Below are 24,799 nucleotides of genomic sequence, written 5' to 3'. Positions count from 1 at the left end.
AGAGAACCCTTAGTCTTAATTCTCTCATATAGTTATCTGAGTCTAGGGTTGCCTGTAATCTGTGTCTTTCTTTTGGCAGTTTACTAAGAAATCTCTACTTTCTTCTTCTATTTCTACTCAGACTAGAATAGTCCTGCTATATTCCATTACCTTGCAGAAACACCCTTAGTTCTGAGTCATTAAAATCCAGAAAGACTCGGTTTCAAATACCACCTGTGGACTTTGGAAGGCTACATAATGTCTCTGAACTTTGTTTTCCTCACCTATGAAATAGGGGGCTATGAGGAATAAATGCAAGAATCAATGTACCACACTTGGCCTCCTGCCTTACATACAGCAAGCACTGAATACAGGGGAGCCAGTTTATTATACCACTTGCCACAGCTAAGCCTTTCTGAGCCTCCAGTTCTCTTTAATCTTTGAAGCTCAGGTTTTAGAGGCCCCCACACTGACAAAAGCATTGGCTTTTTCTTCCATTTCTTTTTCTTATCTTTGATAACTTGTTATGTATTTTCTCTTTTCTTATCTCCTTATAATTCTCTGAGGCAGCTGAGTTCTGTTGGCACTTGTACCTTTAGCTTAGAGATTTTTTTTTCTTTTTTTTTTGAGACAGAGTCTTGCTCTGTCACCCAAGCTAGAGTGCAGTGGTGCTATCTCAGCTCACTGCAACCTCCACCTCCCGGGTTCAAGCAATTCTCCTGCCTCAACCTCCCAAGTAGATGGAATTACAGGCACCCGCCACCACGCCCAGCTAATTTTTATATTTTTAATAGAGACGGGGTTTCACCTTGTTGGCCAGGCTGGTCTCAAACTCCCGATCTCAAGTGATCCACCCACCTCAGGGTCCCAAAGTGCTGGGATTACAGGCGTGATCCACCGCACCTGGCCACAATCTTTATTATAAGTACGCACTATACTTCCTTCTTTCCCATCTATTCTTAACACTGCCATATTAAGTCAATCAGCATATGCTTATAGAGAACCTAACAAGACTACAGGCAGCATTTTCTTTCTTTTTTTTTTTTAACTTTTTTATTATACTTTAAGTTCTAGGGTACATGTGGATAACGTGCAGGTTTGTTACATATGCATACCTGTGCCATGTTGGCATGCTGCACCCATCAACTCGCCAGCACCCATCAACTCGTCATTTACATCAGGTATAACTCCCAATGCAATCCCTCCCCCCTCCCCGCTCCCCGTGATAGGCCCTAGTGTGTGATGTTCCCCTTCCCGAGTCCAGGTGATCTCATTGTTCAGTTCCCACCTATGAGTGAGAACATGCGGTGTTTGGTTTTCTGTTCTTGCAATAGTTTGCTGAGAATGATGGTTTCCAGCTGCATCCATGTCCCTACAAAGGACACAAACTCATCCTTTTTTATGGCTGCATAGTATTCCATGGTGTATATGTGCCACATTTTCTTAATCCAGTCTGTCACTGATGGACATTTGGGTTGATTCCAAGTCTTTGCTATTGTGAATAGTGTACAGGCAGCATTTTCATGTCAAATAGGACACCTTAATTTTTCTTCACGTGAATCACTAGGAGTTAGTGATAAATGATGGCTTCCAGATAAAAAAATTGTTTCCTGATTTAGTTTGAGTTTTGTAATGCCTGTAACAAGAGTGTATGATTGATTGAGATATCTAAACAACCAATTTTCTTTTTTGGACATATGCTGCACACATTCTAGATTATTTTTGCCTCCTGAGGTTCTGTTTAGGCCTCACCCCTTCGGCAAGAATAACAATAATCATATGGCACGTTGTCTACATGTGTGGGTTTCTGGAATCTACAGAGAAAAAATAAGTGTGAAACCCCTATCACGAATCTAGCCAGGATAGCTCCAAGGAAAGGCAAATGAGAGCTCTTAAATGTTAGAGTAGGCTGGGCACGGTGGCTCATGCCTTTAATCCCAGCACTTTGGGAGGTAGAGGTGGGTGGATCACCTGAGGTCAAGAGTATGAGACCAGCCTGGCCAACATGGTAAAACCCCATCTCTACTAAAAATACAAAAATTAGCCGGACGTGCTGGTGGGTGTCTGTAATCCCAGCTGCTTGGGAGGTTGAGGCAGGAGAATCACTTGAACCTGGGAGGTGGAGGTTGCAGTGAGCTGATATTGTGCCACTGCAGTCCAGCCTGGGCAACAGAGTGAGACTCTGTCGAAAAAAAAAAAGAAAAAAAATTGAGTCAAGAAACAGTAAGTCTCAGCCATCAGGAAAATACAAATCAAAACCACAAGGAGATATTGCTTTCCACCCACTAAGACAGCTATCACCAAAAACACAAATAATAATAAGGATTGGCAAGGTTGTGGAGAAATCAGAGCCTGCCTGCAATGCTGGTGGGAATGTAAAATTGTGCAGTTGATTTGGAAAACAGTTTGGTAGTTCCTCAAAAGTTTAAACATAGAGTTACCATATGTTTCAGGAATTTCACTCCTAGGTATATACCAAAGAGAAATGTCCGCATATGTCCACAGAAAACCTTGTATATGCATATTAATAGTAGTATTATTCATAATAGTCAAAAAGTATAAATAACTCAGACGTCCATCCACTGATGAATAAGTAAGTCAAATGTAATGTATCCATATAGTAGAATATTATTCAGCAATAAAAAGGAATGAAGTACTGATACATGCTACAGCACAAATGAACTTTGAAAACATTGTGAGAAGTGAAAAGAGTCAGACACAAAAGACCACATGGTGTATTGTTCTTTTTATAGGAAATGGACAGAATAGGCAAATCCACAGAGACAGAAAGTGGATGTGTGGTTACCGGCAGCTGAGGAGGATTGGGAGAAATGGGACTGACTACTCATCAGTACAGAGTTTCTCTTTAGGGCAAGGAAAATGTCCTAAACTCAGTTGTGGTGATGGGTGTTCAACTCTGTGAATGCACTAAAAACCATGGAATTGCATCCTTTCATTAGGTGAGCTGTATGGTATATGAATTATATCTCTAGAAAATGGTTATATTAAAAATTAAAAGGCCAGGTGTGGTGGCTCAACCCTGTAATCCCAGCACTTTGGGGGGCCAAGGCAGGCAGATCACTTCAGATCAGGAGTTCGAGACCAGCCTATACAAAAAATAGCCGGGCATGGTGGCGGGAGCCTGTAATCCCAGCTGCTTGGGAAGTGGAGGCAGGAGAATCGCTTGAGCCTGGGAGGTGGAGGTTGCAGTGAGCCAAGATCACACCACTGCACGCCAGACTGGGTGACAGAGTGAGATTCCACCTCAAAATAAATAAATAAATAAGCAGTACAAGATCTTATCTTGATGACAAAGACCAAAGATCAAAAGACAGTTTGTATAGCTGCTAGCCCTAGGCTAGTAGCAGCATGAAACTGGTAATACATGCTGTAAGGAAGGCACTCTAAGAAAAGCCAAACCTTCTAAAACAGATAAAAGTGGATCATCTAAAAAGATACTTCAATACCACCTTGCCTAGGCTGCTATAAATTATTCTGCAAACCAATCTGGATTGCTCAGGAATAATATTTATAAGTTAAAAGCTAAATCTGTATTCAATGCTATTTAGCAACCACAGCAGGTAAAGGTGTTATTGGCCCATTGTGTGTACTTCATGTCCTGTGAACAACCCATAGGTCATTCTAATCCCTGCCTAGGAGTTGTTTATAGGATCTGATTTAGCACTCTGCCTGTAACATGGCAACTAAAATCGGCTTAGCCATCTGTCTCAAATGTTCTCAGTTCACCTCTTCCTGTGAGTAAGTAGCAAAAGTAAAAAATGGTGTTCCTATATTCAGTAATAACCAACTGAAAAAATATAATAAATAAGGCCCTACTGACAATGGCAACAAAGAATACCAAATGCATGAGACCTACATACGGGAAGTATAAAACTGTACTGAAGAACATAAAACAGAAGGCCTGAATAAAAGGAACGATATTCCATGTTCCACGGGAAATTTGGTACTGAAAAGAAATCAGTTCTCTCCAAATTATTCCAAAGGTTCAATATAATTCCAATGAAAATTCTAGTGGAAGCATGAGTGTATGTGAGTGTTGTGTGTGTGAGCGTGCGTGAGCATGCATGCACACGCATGTAAACAAGCATGTTTGCAGGGGTTGAGGGCACGTTTGGACACGTTAATTCTCCAGTTTGCCTGAATAAGACTATAGCCAAGGGCTTTTTGGAAAACAAAAACAGTGAGAATGAAATGAAGAAAGATCTTCTACAGAATGAAAGGAACAGAACAGAGACCAGAAATAGGCCCTTGTATTTATGAGAAATTTGTAAATGGAATTGGGGTAACTAGCTAGCGTGAGAGGCCATGGCCTGCCCTGCTACTAAAGAGGCCCCAAGCTGGAAATCTCTATTGCATGGAAATTCCTTATGTTAAACTGAAAAGTTCTAGGCTTATAGCACAGGTAAAAATCTGTAATAAGGATCCAGACATGAAGAAATCTAGAAATCAAGTGTAGCTCACAGGGCGGTTAAGGAATAGTGACACTGTCATGTAAGGCAGAGCTGGAAGCTATTGTATTAATGATATGACTCCCCATAATCCTGGGTTTGAAAGCAGGGGAGATACAGCAGACTCCTCTAATTCAGTCCTGGCTGTCGAATCTCTGCAATCTCGGTGAGACTGAGCCATAGGTGGGCCCTAGGGGGTTGTGACATCTTCCCTTTAAGGAGATAAGTAAATGCTTGCCACCGCTAACTACATGTTAAGTGTCTTAATTTCTGCAGACCTAGAAACTAACAGGGGTGCCCAGGTGTGGTGGCTTATGTCTGTTATCCCAGTACTTTGGGAGGCCGACGAGGGAGGATTGCTTGAGCCCAGGAGTTCAAGACCAGTGTGAGAAACATAGTGAGACCCTGTCTTTAAAAAAAAAAAAAAAAATTAAATATTTAATGAACTAACAGAGGTCTTGGCCTCCCACACCTCTCCACTGGGAAAAGTGAAAAATTAAACCTCTCTCTCACTCTGTTTTTTAAAATATACTTTTTCTGTAATTAGGGTTAAATATGAACCGTCTCTCACTCTAGACACAAAAATTAATTCCAAATAAATTAACCTTCTGATGCAACAATTCAACTTGTAGGAATTTCATCTACTGAATATTCATAAAAAGTGGATCAAAATATGTAAAATAATATTTACTACAGTAAGATTTCTATTGGCCAAAAGAGTAGAAAATAGTAACTGTTAATCTATGTTGAGGACTTACTATGGCTTTGATTGAAGCTCTTTACACAGAGTTCCTCACTTGAACTTCACAATAATGCTATGAGAAGGGTGGTATTTTTATTTCCATGTTACAGGCAGAGAAACAGTGGTGCAGAGAGGTAATGATACTATCCAAGGTCACGTATCTGGGTTTGCACTCTGAATATCTGGCTCCAAAGCTCACTCTCTTAACCAGTACTCTTCACTGCCTCAATCCAAATGTCCATTCTTCATTCATTTATTCAAAAAACGTTAACTGAGCGCTGCCATGCTCTAGGCATTGGGATAAGCACTGGAGACACCGTGAACAAAAGTAGATATGGCCGGGTGCAGTGGCTCACATCTATAATCCCAGCACTTTGGGAGGCTGAGGCGGGTGGATCACCTGAGGTCAGGAGTTTGAGACCAGCCTGGCCAACATGGTGAAACCCCATCTCTACTAAAAACACAAAAATTAGCCAGGTGTGGTGGATGGCACCTGTAGTCCCAGCTACTGAGGGACTGAGGCTGAGGGAGGAGAATCACTTGAACCCAGGAGGCGGAGGTTGCAGTGAGCCGAGATCACACTACTGCACTCCAGCCTGACAGTGAGACTCCGTCTCAAAAAAAAAGTAGATATGGTCCCTCCTGTCATTGAGCTTACAGTCTAATGGGAGAACAAGACATACAATAATGCATACTTATAAACTGATGAGTGCAAGGAAGAAGGATATACAGTGCTTTCCTATGAGACCATTTAACAGGTCACATGATGAAATGCAGGGTTTGGGGAACATTTCCCTGAAGATGCCACATCAGAGCTGAGATCTGATGGGGGAGTAGGTATGTGTAGGTATGTGACAGTGTGAAATGTATTAGTGAAGGGAACAGCTTGTATAATGACCCTGTGGCAGGAGGAAATGTGGTATAATCACACCTGTCACCACAAGCACGATTTTAGGGCCCTGGCTTCTAAGAAACCTATGCATGCCATCCTTTTTGTAACCTCCAAGCCAAGGGTACTAGAGCTTGGGAGGGTGAAGGGTTGCAGCAGTTTGGGCCATGCCTCTATGGGATGGGAGAGAAGGAGGAGTCATACATTTCACTTGTTGGGCTGGAACTTCGCATTCTTTGAGTGCAAACAGCACTTTGAGTAACACACATCTGCAGGATGGAATGAATCTGTTCTGGTCTAGAAGGAGGCCACTGTAGACCAGGCCTTCAGACATGTTCCCCTCCAGAAAGGAGAGACAAAGACAGATGGGAACAAATAAATGACCAGAGACAGAACTCAGTTCCAAAGATACACCATGGTAACAGTGGGAGGTCCTGGCTGCTTCCAAAAGTCAGACAAAATCACACATCCACCTGCCCTCCACTGGAAAACAAGCTTCCCCAGACTCAATTCCCTGTTCACTCCATAAACACTTGGTAGGAGCAAAGCACAGGACTGCATGCTGCAGGCAACAGAAAGAAATACTGTATGTACTTCTATATCTCATAGTGTTACCAGAAAGTGGTCCTCATCCAGACCCCAAGAGAGGGTCCTTGGACCTCGTGCAAGAAAGAATTCGGGGCGAGTCCATAGTGTAAAAGGCAAGTTTATTAAGAAAGTAAAGGAATAAAGAATGGCCACTCCATACGCAGGGCAGCGCGTGGGCTGCTCCACTGATTACAGTTATTGATCATATGCTAAACAAGGGGTGGATTATTCATGAATTTTCCAGGAAAGGGGTGGGCGATTCCCAGAACTGAGGGCTCCTCCCCCTTTTTAGACCATATAGGGTAAACTGTCATGGTGCTGGTGGGCATGTCTTTTAGCATGCTAATGCATTATAATTACCATAGAATGAGAAGTGAGAATGACCGGAGGTCACTTTTGTGGCCATCTTGGTTACAGTGGGTTTTGACTGGCTTTTTTACTGCAACTTGTTGTATCAGCAAGGTCTTTGTCACCTGTGTCACCTGTATCTGCATCTATCTGACCTCCTTCTCATCCGTGACTTAGAATGCCTCACCTCCTGGGAATGCAGCTCAATAGGTCTCAACCTTATTTTACCCAGCCCCTATTCAAGATGAAGTCGTTCTGGTTCCAATGCCTCTGACAATAGGGCCTCAAATTCTTTTTGAATAATGAGCAGTATAAATAAATAAACATAACAGGAAAAACAAGGTATGCACACATAAAAAGGTCAAATTCTGCATAAAATACGTTGTGAACAGACCATATTAAAACAAACCAACCGAAATGCCATAAATAATAAAAGGACTGGAAAGAAATATTTCTTAAAAAGTATAAATTATGTTTTGCCTCTCAAGTGTGGAATTATACAGGGATTTTTACTTTTTTTTTTTTTTTTTTTGAGATGGAGTCTTGCTTTGTTGCCCAGGCTGGAATGCAATGGCATAATCTTGGCTCACTGCAGCCTCTCCGCTTCCCAGGTTCAAACTATTATCCTGTCTCAGCCTCTTAAGTAGCTGGGATTACAGGCACGTACCACCACACCCAGTCAATTTTTGTGTTTTTAGTAGAGACAGGGTTTCACTATGTTGGCCAGGCTGGTCTCGAGCTCCTGACCTCAGGTGATTCACCTGCCTTGGCCTCCCAAACTGCTGGGATTACAGGCGTGAGCCACCGCGCCTGACCTATAGGACTTTTTAAAGCTACATTTTTATATTTCCCGAAGTTCTAAAATAAGCACAGGCTTCATTTTTTATGGCAAGATAATAAACTTTATTTAAATTAATTAATTAATTCATTCAATAGACATTCATTGAGTGTTCTAGGCACTAGGGATTCAAGTGTGTTTGGCATCTGAAGGACCGGGACAGGCAGTGTGGTTGAGGCTGAGGGAGGGAGGAAGGGAGGAGTAGGGAGTGTGGAGGGTAGCAGGATCATAAAGGCCCTCATAAAGCACGGAAAGATTTTGTGTTTTATTCTAAATGGAATTAACTAAAACACTAAGCAAGGGTTAAATGAGGTTGGGTGTGGTGGCTCATGCCTGTGATCCCAGCACTTCGGGAAGATTGCTTGAGTCTAGGAATGAGAGACCAGCCTGGGCAACAAAGTGAGATCCTCATCTCTATGAAAAGTAAAAAAAAAAAAAATTTTATGGGCGGTGGTGGCATATGCCTGTAGTCTCAGCTACACAGGAGGTTGAGGCAGGAGGGTCACTTGAGCCCAGGAGGTCAAGGCTGCAGTAAGCCATGATTGTGCCACTGCACTCTAGTCTGGGTGACAGAGCAAGACCTTGTCTCAAAAAACAAAAAGGGAAAAAAAGAGTTCAAACACTCTTGCAGGAGAGATAGCAAAACAGTATAAAATTACGTGGTTCAGATATTGCAGTTAGGACTTCAGAGGAGGGTGAGGACGCTGGGCAGGAGCAGTCAGGGACGGCTTCAAAGGAGGAGGAAAATGTTGGCTGGACCTGAAGGATGATGTCTCAGGCAGATGAGGAAGGTCATGTGGGCAGAGGACATGTCGCAGCCCTTTCCTTAACAAAATCAAAACCCAAAGCCTGCCCTTAGAGGTGAATATTTTAAAGGAAGGAAGCTCTGTATTGATAATGGACAACAAGACCAGAAGAAGATGGCTGGGAATTGTAAAAATGTTGTCTGATATACCCATATTTGCTCCCATAAGAACCCAGAGTTTGTTAAGCCTCCTGGCTCTTAAGAATATTCACACTAGGGAGGAAAAGAAAATCCCACTAGAGAGCTGCCCAGAGCTTTTGTGCTTTTCTGAACCTACGGAACAATGAAGAAGAGCTTTCAGTTCTTTTTTTTTTTCTTTTCTGCTTTCTTGTTATTCTTTTAAGTGAGACCTGCCTAGCCATCAAATACAGGCTTTTGACTGAACACAACACAACACAACCATAAGATATGTGTTCTGAAACGACAAGTAGGGCTTGGCTCCCCCAAGTCATTATAATGGTACAATTTTAGAGTACTTCAGGGACAGACAAAGTGCCAGGCACAACATCAAGTCAACCATGAGGGTCACTCAACAAGCAATTACTGCATAAGGGGCCAGAGAAACAAGGAAGAGGGAGGAGGCCAGGGCAGAGTTATAAAAGTAACTGAAGAATTCTTGTGTTCTGTCCTCCCACCAAACAGAAGGCAGCGTGGGCCCAGCATTACTGATTCCCAACCTAGCAACAGAAAGCAGCTCAGTGGGCTCATTTCTCCCTCAGATCTAACAAGAGCCCTTCCAACAACACCAGGTAAGCCTGGCAGTACTCGCACAAGGTATAGAGGGGGAGTTCTGCTTCAAAAAAAAGAAACAATAAAAGGCAGCCAAGGGAAGCGCTCTTCTTCCCTGCTGGGCCTGAGACTTCCATACCTCACCAAGAGATACTAAGGTAGTGGACTGGCACTGGTGGGAGGGACTCAGCCACAACAAGCAGCCCAGCCCAGTCCAGGAAGCCTCTCTATCCCCATAGACCTGAAACTCCATTCCCCCAATCCAGGGACATAGGAGGTAGCCCATGGCACCAATAAAAGAGATTCTGCCGGCCGGGCACAGTGGCTCATGCCTGTAATCCCAGCACTTTGGGAGGCTGAGGCGGGCGGATCACAAGGTCAGGAGTTTGAGATCAGCCTGGCCAATATGGTAAAACCCCATCTCTACTAAAAATACAAAAATTAGCCAGGCGTGGTGGCAGGCGCCTGTAGTCCCAGCTACTTGGGAGGCTGAGGCGGAAGAATCACTTGAACCCAGGAGGTGGAGGTTGCAGTGAGCCAAGTTCATGCCACTGCCCTCTAGCCTGGGCAACAGAGTGAGACTCCATCTCAAAATAAAAAAAAAAAAAAAGAAAAAGAAAAAAGAGATTCTGCCAAAAGTGCATGGCTTAAGAAGCCTCTTTGTCTCCATAGACCTGAGACTCCACTCATCAATGGAGAGAAATCTAGTGGCCCTGGTCTGGGGTAAGTCCTTCTGCCCCCTTAGGCAGCATGAGCAAAGACTTGTGAGAGCCCCAGCAGTGCCAAATACACCAAACAGACCCAAATAACATTGTAAAGGCTCCGAAAATGAAACTATCATGTAAACCAGACTCCATGAAAGTAGGCCAGGACCTGTGTGCTAAATGTAAATACAGTGAGTGCCTACTAAAATAAAATATTTAAATAGGACCTTGAATATCCAAACATAACAGACAAAATGTCTGAGATACAATTTAAAAAATCATCTGTTATATCAAGAACCAGAAAAATCACAACTTGGACGAGAAAGAACAACCAATCAACTGATCCCAACCAAGATGAATTAGATGTCAGAATTATCTGAGAGGATTTTAAAGCAGTTGTCATAAAAATGTTTTAAAAATCAATTACCAATTCTCTTAAAACAAATAAAAAATAGAAAATCTCAGCAATAAGTAGAAATTATAAAAAAGAACCAATGAAAATTACAGAACTAAAAATACAGTAACAGAAATAGAAATCTCAACAGATAATCTCAATATTAGAGAGGAGATTACAGAATAGAATCAGTGAACTTTAGGACAGACCAAAGAATTGAACCAATGTGAGAATACAGAAAATGGACTGAAAACAGAATGAACGGAGCTTCCAGGGCTCGTGAGACTATAACAAAAAAGCCAACATTTGTATTACTGAAGTGCCAGAAGGAGAGGAGAATAAAGGGCCTAAAATAGTATTTGAATAAATAATGGCTGAAAACTTTCCAAATTTGGCAGACACAAATCTACAGATTCAAAAGCTGAACAAACCCCAAAGAGAAATCCAAAGAAATCCATACCACAACACATGATAATTGAACTTCTGAAAACTGGAGACAAAAAAAACATGTTAAAAGCAGCCAGGGAGGAACTATGCACCGCTTATAGGGGAACCCAGTATGAATGACAGCAGATTTCTCATCTGAAACCATGGAGGCCAGCTGGAAGTGGCACAACATTGTTCAACTGCTGAAAGAAAAGAACTGTCAATCATGAATTCAGTATCTGGCAAAATTACCCTTCATGAATAAAGGGGAAATAAAACCATTCTCAGACAAAGGAAAGCTAAAACAATTTGACACTAGCAAATAAATCCTTAAAGACTGGCTGAAGAAAGTTCTTCAAATAAAAGGAAATTATAAAAAAAAGGAATCTGGGAACATCAAGAAGGAAGAAAGAGCAGCGGAAACAATCAGAAATATGCGCACATACAATAGACTATTCTCGTCATGAATTTTACAATCATAGTCACTGATTCTAACAAAAAATAAAACCCAATCTGATACTCATGAAAATTATATTTAAAATCATGGAAGGTAAATAGATCTAAATGAAAGTAAGATTTCCACATTTCACTCAAAATGATTAAGTCACATATGTATAGCGTAACACTAACAGCAACCTCTAAAAGAATTATACAAAGAGATACACTTGAAAGCCTTGTAAATAAATCAAGATGAATTTTTAAAAGATGTTCAAGAAATCCAAAGAAAGACAACAGAAACAGAGTAATAAGAACTAGAGGAAAAAAAACAGAAAACAAATAATAAAATTGCATACCTAAGAGGTTTAGTAATATCAGTAATTTATCAGTAATTAGTAATATCAGTAATATTCACTAATATCAGTAATTATCTTAAGTGTAACTTGTCTAGATACAACAATCAAAAGACAGAAATTGGCAGAGTGAATTTTAAAAAGATCCAAATATATGCTGCTTATAAGAGACTCATTTGAAATTCAATAACATAGGTAGGATAAAAGAATACAATCTTAATTTTAAAAAATCAGGAGTAGCTACATTTACATCTGATAAGGTAGATTCAGAGCAAAGAAATTTACTGGAGACAAAGAGGAACATTATAAAATGATAAAAGAATCAATTTGCCAGGAAGCCATAACAATTCTAAGTGTGTATGCACCAAACAACAGCAAAAACAAAAGCAAAAATAATAAGAGTTGAAAGGAGAAATAGATAAACCCACAATTACATTTGGGGACTGTAATTCAAAATCTCCCTCTAAGCAACTGATATGGTTTGGATTTGTGTCCCCCTGCACATCCCACGTCGAATTGAGGAGGGGGCTGGTGGGAGGTGATTGAATCGTGGGGTGATTTCCCCCTTACTGTTCTCATGATAGTGAGTGAGTTCTCATGAGATCTGATGGTTTAGAAGTGTGTGGCACTTCCCCCTTTGCTCTCTCGCTGTCTCCTGCTCCACCAGGTGAAGATTGTGCCTGCTTCCCCTTTGCCTTCTGCTCTGATTGTAAGTTTCCTGAGGCTTCCCAGTCATGTTTCTTGCCAAGCCTGGGAACTGTGAGTCAACTAAACCTCTCTTCTTCATAAATTACCCAGTCTCAGGAAGTTCTTTATAGCAGTATGAGAATGGACTAATACAGCAACTAATAAAATGACTAGATGGAAGATCAGCAATGATAGAGAAGAGCTGAACAACATTATGCTCATTTTAGGACACACTTTTCATCCTCTGGGAGAAACTTGTCTACCTCAAAGAGATTTGTACCTTGGGAAAATCCCTTGAGGAGCTCACCACATTCCTACCTGCTGAGAGCACAGACAAGCAGAGTACAGGCTATGTTAGAATCAGCACAGAAACTTCATATGTGTAAGTATCATACATAGGTCCTTAAGGTTAGAGGAAACCTTAAAGGTCATTAGCCCAATGCTGACCCCAATGCAGTTATTTATTTCTTAAGTTATTGCCTCCACCAAGCAATCTAGCTCTGTGATGTCCAACTAAGGGCAAGAGAAGGCAACTTTCCCCTTTACGGGCCATCGTAATTGATGCTCAGTGTCAGTAAGGGAAGAAGAATCGATACCATAGCTTTAGCCCATACTCCAGCAGGCCTCATGACAGAAAGCTTGCTGCCTCCCATTGTCTCTTGGGTTGTTAGGAAGTTTTTTGTTATAAAATGAGAAAAATGTTTCCTACGTTGTTAGGTAGTTCCAATTAGTACAGTCTCAAGAAGATGACAATATGGGCCGGGTGTGGTGGTTCACACCTGTAATCCCAGCACTTTGGGAGGCCGAGGTGGGCGGATCACCTCAAGTCAGGAGTTTGAGACCAGCCTGGCCAACGTGGTGAAACCCCGTCTCTACTAAAAATACAAAAATTAGCTGGGTATGGTGGTACACAACTGTAGTCTCAGCTACTCAGAAGGCTGAGACAGGAGAATCACTTGAAACTGAGAGGCAGAGGTTGCAGCGAGCAGAGATCATGCCACTACACTCACTCTGTTGCCTGGGCAACAGAGTGAGACTCTGTCTCAAAAAAAGAAAAAAAAAAGAAAGAAAGACAGAAGATGAAAATATGTATAAATTGCCCTAAAATATTTATACTCCCTCAACCAGCAAATCCGAAATGTGCACTAAGACTGATTACAGATGTTTATAGTAACACTGCCTATCACAGACAAACCTTGATTAAACCTAAATGTCCAACAAAAGAGGACTGGTTGAATTAAATTACAGCATACCCATAGGATGAAATGCCATCTAATCACAATAATTACAAATCCTGTTTTAAAAGAATACTTAAAGGCAAGGCACAGTGCCTCATGCCTGTAATCCCAGCACTTTGGGAGGCCAAGGCAGGATTGCTTGAGCCCAGGAGTTTAAGACCAGATGGTGAAACCCCATCTCTAGAAGAAATACAAAAATTCTCTGTGTATGGTGGCACATGCCTGTGGTCGCAGCTATTTGGGAGGCTGAGGTGGGAGAATCACTTGAGCCTGGGAGGTCAAGGCTGCGGTGAGCTGTAACTGTCCCACTACACTCCAGCCTAAGTGACAGAGTGAGACCCTGTCGCAAAAAAAAAAAAAAAAAAAAAGAGTACTTAATGACACGGGGAAAGGTTCATAATATATTTTAAAGTAAAAAAAAAAACAGGTGTTATATATACAAGTATAAGCAAAATTAATAAAATATACAATTAATATATATTAACAGGGACTATCACTACCATTAGAGAGATATTTATTCAGTGCTTTTGTTTTTCTCATATTTTATAAAAGTTTCACTTCTGTAATCAGAGAACAACACAGTTTTCCTTTTGTTGTTGTTGTTTTTTCTTTTCTGAGACAGAGCCTCACTCTGTTGTCCAGGCTAGAGTGCAGCGGCTTGATCATGGCTCACTGCAGCCTCAACCTCCTAGGCTCAAGCAATCCTCTAGCCTTAGCCTCCTGAGTAGCTGGGACTACAAGTGTGTGCTACAACGCCCGGCTAATCTTTACTTTTTTGTAGAGATGGGGATCTCACTTTGTTGCCCAGGCTGGATTCAAACTCCTGGGCTCAAGTGATCCTCCTACCTGGGCCTCCCAAAGTGCTAGAATTACAGGCATGAGCCACCACACCCAGCCTTTATTTTGATTTTGACTTAAGAATTTTACTCTTCCTCATGACAGCAATTGGCCTACCTCTTGCCGTTCTTTTCCTCCCATCCATCCTTCATGAGTCCCCTGGGGCTCTGAAAATTTGAATTCCACTGCTCTCACCTTGCCTGGCCCCAGAATGCTCCTGTCTCCCTAATTATTACTTTAGCCCGAATACACCCACAGTCCCCTTTCTTCTTTCTCTTCAGCAGGTTAAGACAGGATGGCATTTTCTGAAATCAATTGGGAGAATGAAAAGGAAATAATTAGAGACAACACTGGCAGCAACAAAAAGGATATGGCAAGAATTGACTTGCTCACCCAACATGCCATCTACCCCTGTGCTGTCTAATATGGCAGCCATTAGTCATGTGTGGCTACTGAGCACTCGAAATGTAGCTGGTCCAAACTGAGATGTGCTGTATGTGCAACATATGCATCAGATTTTGAAAACTTTATTTATTGATTGATTTTTGAGATGGAGTCTTGCTCTGTTGCCCAGCCTGGAGTGCAATGGCACAATCTCAGCTCACTGCAACCTCTGCCTCCCTGGTTCAAGCAATTCTCCTGCCTCAGCCTCCCAAGTAGCTGGGATTACAGATACCCGCCACCATGCTCAGCTAATTTTTGTATTTTTAGTAGAGACAGGGTTTCACCATGTTGGTGAGGCTGGTCTCAAACTCCTGACTTCTCAGGTGATCTGCCCCCTTCGGCTTCCTGAAGTGCTGAAATTACAGGCATGAGCCACTGCACCTGGCCTGAGAATTTTATTTTAAAAAAGAGTGTAGGCCGGGCACGGTGGCTCACGCCTGTAATCCGAGCACTTTGGGAGGCCAAGGCGGGCAGATCACGAGGTCAGAAGATCGAGACTATCCTGGCTAACATGGTGAAACCCCGTCTCTACTAAAAATACAAAAAATTAGCTGGGCGTGGTGGCAGGTGCCTGTAGTTGCAGTTACTCAGGAGGCTGAGGCAGGAGAATGGCGTGAACCCAGGAGGCAGAGCTTGCAGTGAGCCAAGATCGCGCCACTGCACTCCAGCCTGGGCGACAGAGCGAGACTCCATCTCAAAAAAAAAAAAAAAAAAAAAAAAAAGGAGTGTAAAATATCTCTTAAATAATTTTTATATGGATTACATGCTGAAATGATTTTGGATATATTGGGTTAGATAAAATAAATGTTTAAACATTGATTCACCTAGGTTTCTATTTTTACCTTTTAAAACATGTGGCTACTAGAACATCAAAAATTATGTATGTGGCTCTATTTCTATTGGACAGTGTTGCCCTAGGGGGCTCTTCCCCCTTTCTCCCGTCTGCCTCTCCCAGAGGGGTTACAAAACTAAATACTCATTTTCCCATCTCTCTTTCAGCTAGGGATAGTCACAGTGACATAGTTCTGGCCAAGTGGAAGGCTGGTGGGGTGGGGATTTGGATGGGATTCGGGGAAGGTTTTGGCTTTCCCGATTTAAAAAAAGACCGACACAATACACCCATTAGAATGAGTAAAATCTGGCACACTGATGACACCAAACACAGGTGAGGATGTGGAGCAACAGACACTCCCATTCATTGCTGGTGGGAATGCAAAGTGGCACAGTTATTTTGGAACACAGTCTGGCAGTTTCTAACAAAACTAAACATACTCTTACATTCTCACTCCTTGGTATTTACCCGAAAGAACTGAAAACGTATGTCCATACAAAAACCTGCACACAAATGTTTACATTAGCTTTATTCATAATTGTCAAAACGTGGAAGCAACTAAGATGTCCTTCAGTAGGTAACTGAATAAACTATGGTACATCTAGACAGTGGAATATTATTTAGTGCTCAAAAGAAATAAGTTATCGGCCAGGTGCCGTGGCTCATGCCTATAATCCCAGCACTTTGGGAGACCGAGGCGGGCGGATCACAAGGTCAGAAGTTTGAGATCAGTCTGGACAACACGGTGAAATCCTGTCTCTACCAAAATACGAAAAATTAGCTGTACATGGCGGCGTGTGCCTGTAGTCCCAGCTACTCAGAGACTGAGGCTGGAGAATCGCTTGAACTCGGGAGGCAGAGTTTGCAGTGAGCCAAGATCGTGCCATTGCACTCCAGCCTGGGCAACAAGAGTGAGACTTCATCTCAAAAAATAAAAAAAAAGGCCCAACAAACAAGAAATGAGTTATTAAGACATAGAAATACATGGCTTGATAAGTATTGCATATTACAATATGCATATTACTAAATGAAGAAAAAACAATTAGAAAAGGCTGCCAACTACATGATTCCATTATATGACATTCTGGAAAAGGCAAAACTATGGAGACAGTGAAAAGATCAGTGGTTGCCAGTGGCTGGGGAAAGGGAGGGATGAATAGGGGAAGCATTGAAGAGGATTTTTAGGGCAGTGAAACTACTCTGTATGAGACTATGAGACTATAACGGTGAATGTATGTCATCACAGGTTTATCCAAACCCACAGAATGTACAACACCAAGAGTGAGCCCTAATGTAAACTGTGAACGTGGCATGACTGTGATGTGTCAATACAGGTCCATCAGCTGTAACAAATGCACCACTGGCTTCAGGGATGTTGATAATGAAGAGACGGTGGGTGTGGAAGGGTGGGTAGGAGGTGTATGAGAAATCTCTGTACCTTCCACTCAATTTTGTTGTGAATCTAAGAAAAAAAAAAATCTAAAGCTACTTAAATAAAGTCTTAGAAGAGAACAAAAATGTTAAAAAAAAAAAAAAAAAAGACCCAGCTGGCATTGCCCCTTCCTCCCTCTCCCATTTCTTCCTGTCTTGAATGAAGGCTTAATGCCCAGAGCCAAGGCAGGCAATTCGTGGCCATGAGAACAAAAGCCAGCCTGCCAAGGGAGGGGAGATGTGAGGCCTGAATTCTTGCTGGCAACGTTTAGCAACTGAACCAAGACCAATTCACATCTCTTGTCATGTGAGAAAAATAAAGCCCTGCTTTTCTGAAGGCACCTTAAGTGGTATTCTGTTTCTTGCAGCTGCACATAATCCTAAATGACAGAACAGATAAGTCTCCATAGGACAGGCCTCTGCCCTAGGCCAACACACATACAGCCTCTGTGGCTGCCACAAGCTTCCTAGGTGCCTCCTCTAGGCTCTTGCCCCTGGACTCCTGCAGCTCGCTCAAGGCCGCCACCCTCATTCATGCCCACACGGGAACTATCTCATCTCCTTGTAGGTCAAGACCCAAGAGGCCCAGTTTTAAAACTTCTGAAACCCCCTAGGCCGTTTCAGTTTTTGGTCTGGGGAACTGTGGTGGTGGGGTATGCTGACCTCATCTCCAGGTCATACGCCTCCACGGGGAAGTAGTCAGCACCATCAAGATCTACGAGGTAATACTTGAATTACGAAAAGCACAAATTATGTATCATTGGAACCAGCGAACACACAGTAGCAGGAAGGATGCTCGCTCCCAAGGCCCTTCAGTCATCAGAGGACACACTCAAGCCCCACCTGAGTCTTCTCCCCATTCCATCAGCCATCCCTGCTCAGGATGTGGTGTCAGGGCCATTCCCAACAGCCTCTTCCGAGTAGACTCCAATTTGTCTAATTCTCCTTGAAGGGTGCTCCTGGGAGAAAAGAAAAGGCTGCTAATTTGCATGACACAAACTCTTCTCACAGCATGGAACCACCAAGACATCAAAATACACCAGCTGCCTGAACCTGAAGTGCAGCCAAACAGAAATGAGATTTTTGTGGATGCTAATAGGCACTATGCAGCCTTGGATCATTTCCTCTAGTTCTAGATCCAACTTACGTGACTGCGGGCAAGTGACTGTTACGAGAAAACCTCGGCTAAAACACTCTCCTGGTCTCAGACCTTCTGACACCAACCTAGAGTGGTTCCTCCTCCATCATGAAAAGCAGTTGAATTGGCAAACTGTGACTGTGACAAATGTCTGTGGTTACTGTCTCAGTAAACAGTGCCCTTCATCCAGGTGCACAGGCCCAAGCCTTGGGGTCATTGTCGATTCCTCTTTCTCTCCCACTCAATAATATGGAACTCATTAGCAGAACGCATAAGGTCTGCCTTCAAAATGCATCCCAAGTGCAGGTACTTCTCACCTTTCTTTACTATGCCAGTCCAAGCTATTGTCACCTCACACCTGGACCCTTCTAAAAGCCTATTTGGTCTTTGCTTCCACTCTCACTCCCTAAGTTCTATTCTCTACCCAGTAGCCGGAATGGCCCTATTAATCAAGTCCTGTCATTCCTCTGCTTTCACCTCTCCAATGTCCTCACATCTCCTTCTGAGTAAAATCTAAATTCCTTTCCATGGCTCAAAGGTCCTGGTAATCTAGACCCCCACCTCTTGTCTACCTCCACTGGCTCTATCATTCCCTCCTCTCCAGCTGCTCTGGCATCCTGCCTCAGAGACTCTGCACAGCTATTTCCTCTGCTTAGAACATTCTTCCACCATTTATCAGCTCCTCACTTCCTTCAGCCCTCTTGTTCGTTCTACATCCTTGGAGAGGCCCTGCATGGCACATATTTTACTGTCTGTCTCCTCCTACCAGAATGTAAGCTCTCTGATGGCAGGATCTTTGTTTCTTCCTCTATCGCCAGCCCCCTAGTAGAGTGTCTGAGAATGTGCTGAATGAATGAATAAATACTGCAAATGCATAAATAGCTTGCTCAAAGTCCGACAATGGTGCTGACTGGCTTTCAGAGTCTCTACTGAGGAATAAAAATAACTTTGTCCCTCAGTGTCCCAGAGATGTCACAGGGCTCACTTTGGTTGAACCAGAGGTAGGATGCCCAAGTTCTACCTGTTCAGGTAGGTCTTTTCCCCAGGAGCAGCTCCTGGCAGGACGAGGGAGTCCTATGAATTCTAAAACCCCCACAGAACAGGGTTTAAAAAGTACTAAATTAGAGGTTTCTAAAGGCTTCTCTAACCCAAAACTCAAATACAGTTAGTGGATCAGAAAAAGCAAAAGGACCTTTCCTGGTCTGTCCTTCCCCTACAGCTGCTACACTTCTCGGAAAGTGGCCACAAAGGGACAAGAGAAGGAACTTGATGCCCTGTGACATTATCACCCTGATAGAGTTGCAATGCTAAACTCTGATTGAGTCCTGCTGTTTCAGAAGTGTAATGTCAAGCAATGCACTAATGAGATGAGGAAACTGCATCAAGGAAGCCAGCTCATCCTTGGGGAAATGAGAGCACAGTGTCTGACGTCAGCATGACACCCAACTCCTATCTTAGCACAGGCTACAGATAGTATGCTGCTGTCAGCTTCATTATGGAAACAATACAGAAATCTGCAGCAGACATTACTCCCAGCTTCTGGACTGTGAATCAATGACACCAATGCTTCAGGAGCCAAATTGGAAGGCTAGACAAAGTCATCAAACTTGAGGATTCAACAAGGTAATGGGACTGAATATGGTTTCTGGCGCAGAGCTGCTGTTAGTCAGGGCAATGTGAAATTCACTGCTACTAGAGCTTCCTGGGTGGATTCACTCATTCATTCAACAAACATTTGCTGGCAATAAAGAGATCTGCCACGCAACAAAGAGAAGAAAAAGACTACAAAAGATTACCCTGCCTTTTGTAAACTAACAATGTAATAACTATGATGACAGTGCTAAAAAAAGAGCAGCCAGCTGGGTGTGGTGGCACATGCCTGTAATCCCAGCACTTTGGAAGGCCGGGGCAGGAGGATGGCTTAAGGCCAGGAGTTTGAGACATGCCTCGGCAACACAGTAAGACCCCGTATTTATTTACATATGTTTTTAAAAAGAGCAGCCAACATTTTTTTGAGCACTTGTCCTAGCAAGTACCGCTGGATTCTTTTTTTTATTTGTTTTTTATTTTTTGTTTTTGAGTTGGAGTCTCTCTCTGACATGCAGGCTAGAGTGCAATGGCGCAATCTCAGCTCACTGCAACATCTGCCTCCTGGGTTCAAGCGATTCTCCTGCCTCAGACTCCAGAGTAACTGGAATTACAAATCTGTGCCACCACGCCCAGGTAATTTTTGTATTTTTAGGAGAGATGGGGTTTCATTATGTTGGTCAGGCTGGTCTCGAACTCCTGACCTTGTGATCTGCCTGCCTCGGCCTCCCAAAGTGCTAGGATTACAGGCGTGAGCCATTGCACCCGGCCATGCTGGATTAAGTGCAAGATCTCACACTATTATCACAACAGCCCTTGATATTACTGTCCTTGTTTTGAAGATGAAGAAACTGAGGCTCAGACACTGATTCAGAATCACAGCAGGGTTCAAATCCCCTGACTATAAAAGCCAATGCCCATAACTGCTAGGAAACACTGCTTACTCTAACCTAGTGCATTAACCTCAGTAGGATAAATAGGGACTTCACCCTCTGATAAGTGAAGGGAGGGTTTCTGAAAACAAAAAGAAGGCCAGGTGCGGCGGTTTATGTCTATAATCCCAGCACTTTGGGAAGCCAAGGAGGGAAGATCCCTTGAGCCCAGGAGTTCAAGACCAGCCTGGGTTACATAGCGACACCTCACCTGTTCCTACAAAAAATGAAAATATAATTAGCTGGGCATGGTTGTGTGTGCCTGTGGTCCCAGCTACTAGGGAGGTTGAGGTGAAAGGATCACTTGAGCTCTAGAGGACGAGGCTGCAGTGAGCTGTGACTGTGCCATTGAACACCAGTCTGGACAACAGGGTGAGACTCTGTCTCAAAAACAAACAAACAAACAAAAAACAAAGGGCCAGGCGCAGTGGCTCACACCTGTAATCCCAGCACTTTGGGAAGCAGCCAAGATGGGCAGATTTGAGATTAGGAGTTCAAGACCAGCCTGGCCAACATGGAGAAACCCTGTCTCTACTAAAAAATACAAAAACTTAGCCGGTCATGGTGGCTCATGCCTGTAACTACTTGGGAAGCTTAGGCACAAGAGTTGCTTGAGCCAGGGAGGCAGAGGTTGCAGGTTGAAGTAAGTCAAGATTGCGCCACTGTACTCCAGCCTGGATGACAGAGTGTGACTGTCTAAAAAAAAAAAAAAAGAGAGAGAGAGAGAAGAATATGGTGAATACGATATTCTTGCTCCTGCTGATGGAAGAAGTCAGTCCGGGCGCCCAAGTCTGGGAATCCATAACAGGGGCCGGATTACACTGCAAGCAATAATGAATGTAGCTGCCAACACACATCTTATTTCCAACTGAGAAATAAGAAAGCCTCCGAGGGGAAAATTCACTTTCCCAGACTTCTTAGTGGAGTGGAGGGGTAGAATCATTCTCATTTGACCCCGTACATCTTGACATTTCTACTTATTAGAAATTAAAGTATAAATTAAGAAGCTTACTCTCCGTTCTCAGAATCCCATAGCTTCTCTTCTGTAACTTCCTCAAAGCACCTGCCACCTTCTCTTACTACCCTGGAGAGTTGCTGACAGATGCTAATTTATTTTTACTAAATACATTACCTTACTGGAAAGGCTAAACATGCATAATAGATAATACCAGCTACCCTTTGTTGAAAGAGGCTTACAGATGGATGAGGAAACAGTGACCTGCCCAAGTAGCATAACCAAGACCAAAGTCCACCTGACTCACAGCCCAGTGATCTTTTAAGGACACGATCTTGCCTCTTCTGTATGAACCATGTAAAAAGCTGAAAAACTTAGAGAAATAAAAGGAGAAATGCAGGCAAATGGTTCTGTAATCCAGCCAGAGGCTAAAAGTCCTTGTAGCAGGACAAATGCAATCCTTTCCAACCTCACAATGCAAACAGATGATAATAGTTGTCAAAAGACAAAAATTACAAGAAGTTTAGTTTAAAATCTTAATTGGCTTATATTTGCATTCTAGAATCAGCCAATGCCTCGTTCTATAAAATAGAATGAGTGCTCTGATTAGCTGAGCTGAGGAGGCTGGCTTTATAGATAGAAAAGGGCTGAAGAAAGCAGAAACACAGAACAAAAAGCGAATTGGTTGTTTCAAAGTTATTTTCCTTGTAAAGGTTAAAGCAGAGAGGACTTCCTCATCATGCCAGCCAAGCTGGTTTATTTGGGGATTTGGCTATATTAACTGTCTCTCTCTTCTAATTTCTAGGAAAGTCAAATAAGCAATTTAGTTTCAGCCTGGTGGCATGGAACTTCAGCATAAGTGACTCCATATTGGGTTGATCTGTTGGGCATAGTGCAGGGGCTCAGTCCAAACCAATAGCCTCTTATAAATTTTATTTAACATAGTGATAACAACATGACTGTGGTAATAATAGAGGCAGCTTACTATGTGCCTGGAACCATTCTAGGGGCTTTACAATTTTTTAAAAAATGTCCTAAGTTCTTGAAGGCAAGGGACTTTACAAATATTAACTCCTATAATTATTATAACGATATTAAGTGGGTACTATTATTGTCCCCACTTTTTAACGAGGCAAAGTTGAGAGGTCAACCAATTTGCCCCAGGCAAGCCCATGAGCACTTACCATGTGCCAGAAACTAAGTCCAGAAATTGTACTAAGTACAATTAACTGGTTTAATACTCAAAGCAACCCCAAGATACCTGCTATCATTATCACCACTTTCAGAGGGAGCCACAGAGCTCAAGGCAGCCCGAACCCGGAGCCCGCGCTTAGCCACCAGCTGCGTGGCTGAGGGCAGGGCGAGCTGACCCAGGTTGGGCGCGCGTGGGGCGGGGGCTGGGTAGAGATCTGTTCACTCGAGTTCTCAGCAAGGGCCGTACTGGACGTCAGCTCTGAGTGTGACCAAGGCCCTCGGCTTCTCCAGATCCAGGTGCCCCAGCCCGGGAGCTCCGTGCCAGGGAGCCTCCGAGCATCGCGGGCCGCTACTGCCCCCTGCCGCCGCCCGGGCCCAGCAGGGAGAGCTTGCCCGGGGCAGAGGCGCGCGGCCGCCAGGCCTCCGGCAGCTCCCAGCCACGACCACCCAGAAACCCCGCAGAGGAAACGGGAGCAGCCGCCCGGCACTTTCTGCACTCCTCTCTACGCCCTCAGGTCCCTGCGGCCTCCCATCGCCGTCGTCACTTCTCGTGGGCTGGCGGGTAGAGCCCACCGGCTCCCCACCCACCTGGCTCGCGGCCCACGCTCCGAACGCCAGAAGTTGCCATGGTGAAGGACGCGGGAGAAGCGCCGGAACCGGCGCGGACGCCAGGGAGGGCGCAGAGGAGGTCACGCGGGTCCTTCCTCCACCTGGGCCCAGGCACTTCCGGTCTCGTGGGCGTCGGGGAAAGCTCCTTGCAGACTTCGCTGCTGGCTTAGGATCTCTGACAGGAAGGGCTGCGGGCTTAGGATCTCCGACATGAAGGGAGGCGGGGGCTGGAGGACGCAGAGACTCTCCCTGGGCTGCTAGACGTCCAAGGCTGTAACCTGGCTCGGGTCCTCATTTTCCAGCCGTCAGTGCCCGGCTGCCCGCGGTTGCCATTGTGACGCTGGCCGCGGAGAAGGGCAAGGTCCCGAGTCGCGTGCAGTTGCTCCTCGCCGCCACTTTCCTCCCCCAGGCTGTGGGTAGTAGACTTCAAAAGAGATACACCAGGGCGCGACCCAGACTCAGGGCCAGACTCAGGGTGGGGGCTGCTTCAAGCATTGGACACACTTACTGGGCCCCTCGTGACCGCACCCTCCTGGCCTCACACCGCGGGGTGGGTTTGCATGAGGGTGGGCCGAGCCCTGTCGCTGAGCGACACTGACTTTTTCAAGGCCACCTAGCTTTGGTTACAATGGATGTCTCATACTGAATTTTAATCAGTTTCTTACTGGAGGACATTAATATTTTTTCAATCTTTTGTTGTTACAAACAATACTAGAGTAGTGTGGTAATATCCTTGTACGTACGTGCACACGTGCAACTTTCTCTGTAAATTTCCAGAAGTAAAATTTCTATGTCAAAGGCTAAATGCAATTTTAATTTTCATGAATATGACTAAATTGCTCTTCAAAGACACTAGCAAATTTGCATCTGCACCAAAACTGGAGTCCGATAATTTTAATTGGGATTATATCAACGGTGATGAACTGTTGCCAAAGAATTTTCCAGAGCCTTTGCCGTTAAACCAATTCTTTGATCAGTTTTTTTTAATGCAACGTAAATAGTATCCATATTCATTTTTATTTTATGGAAATTGTCTTCACTGATTCTTTTACATGTAAGTTTCATGATAAAGATTTTACTTCTTTAAAATTTGTATGTCGAATTTTACTTTGGTTTCCATCATTGTGATATTTCTTATTTCACGCTCATTTTATTGAAATGGAAAAAAAAAGGCAACCCCGACATTCAGAAGCTAGCCTGGCATCGTAGGTCC

At 43.5% G+C, this 24,799-nt stretch overlaps 1 protein-coding gene across 2 annotated transcripts in view; it reads right to left on the bottom strand.

Annotated features, from left to right (window-relative positions):
* Window positions 1-24,593, bottom strand: part of TGM3 (transglutaminase 3) — a 137,408-nt gene extending 112,815 nt beyond the window's left edge. The window contains exons 1-2 of one of the 2 annotated variants that reach the window (XM_037995064.2): window positions 23,566-24,593; window positions 18,015-18,130 (exon numbers count right to left, since the gene is read on the bottom strand). The gene's annotated coding sequence lies outside the window, so the exon portion shown is untranslated. The remainder of the gene's footprint in view (window positions 1-18,014; window positions 18,131-23,565) is intronic. The other variant, XM_037995066.2, reaches the window with a different exon arrangement.
* Between the last annotated feature and the right edge of the window lie 206 nt (window positions 24,594-24,799).

This window comes from Chlorocebus sabaeus, chromosome 2 (assembly GCF_047675955.1).
Source record: "Chlorocebus sabaeus isolate Y175 chromosome 2, mChlSab1.0.hap1, whole genome shotgun sequence".
NCBI classification, from domain to species: Eukaryota; Metazoa; Chordata; class Mammalia; order Primates; family Cercopithecidae; genus Chlorocebus; species Chlorocebus sabaeus.
This window is presented reverse-complemented; position numbering and strand designations above follow the sequence as displayed.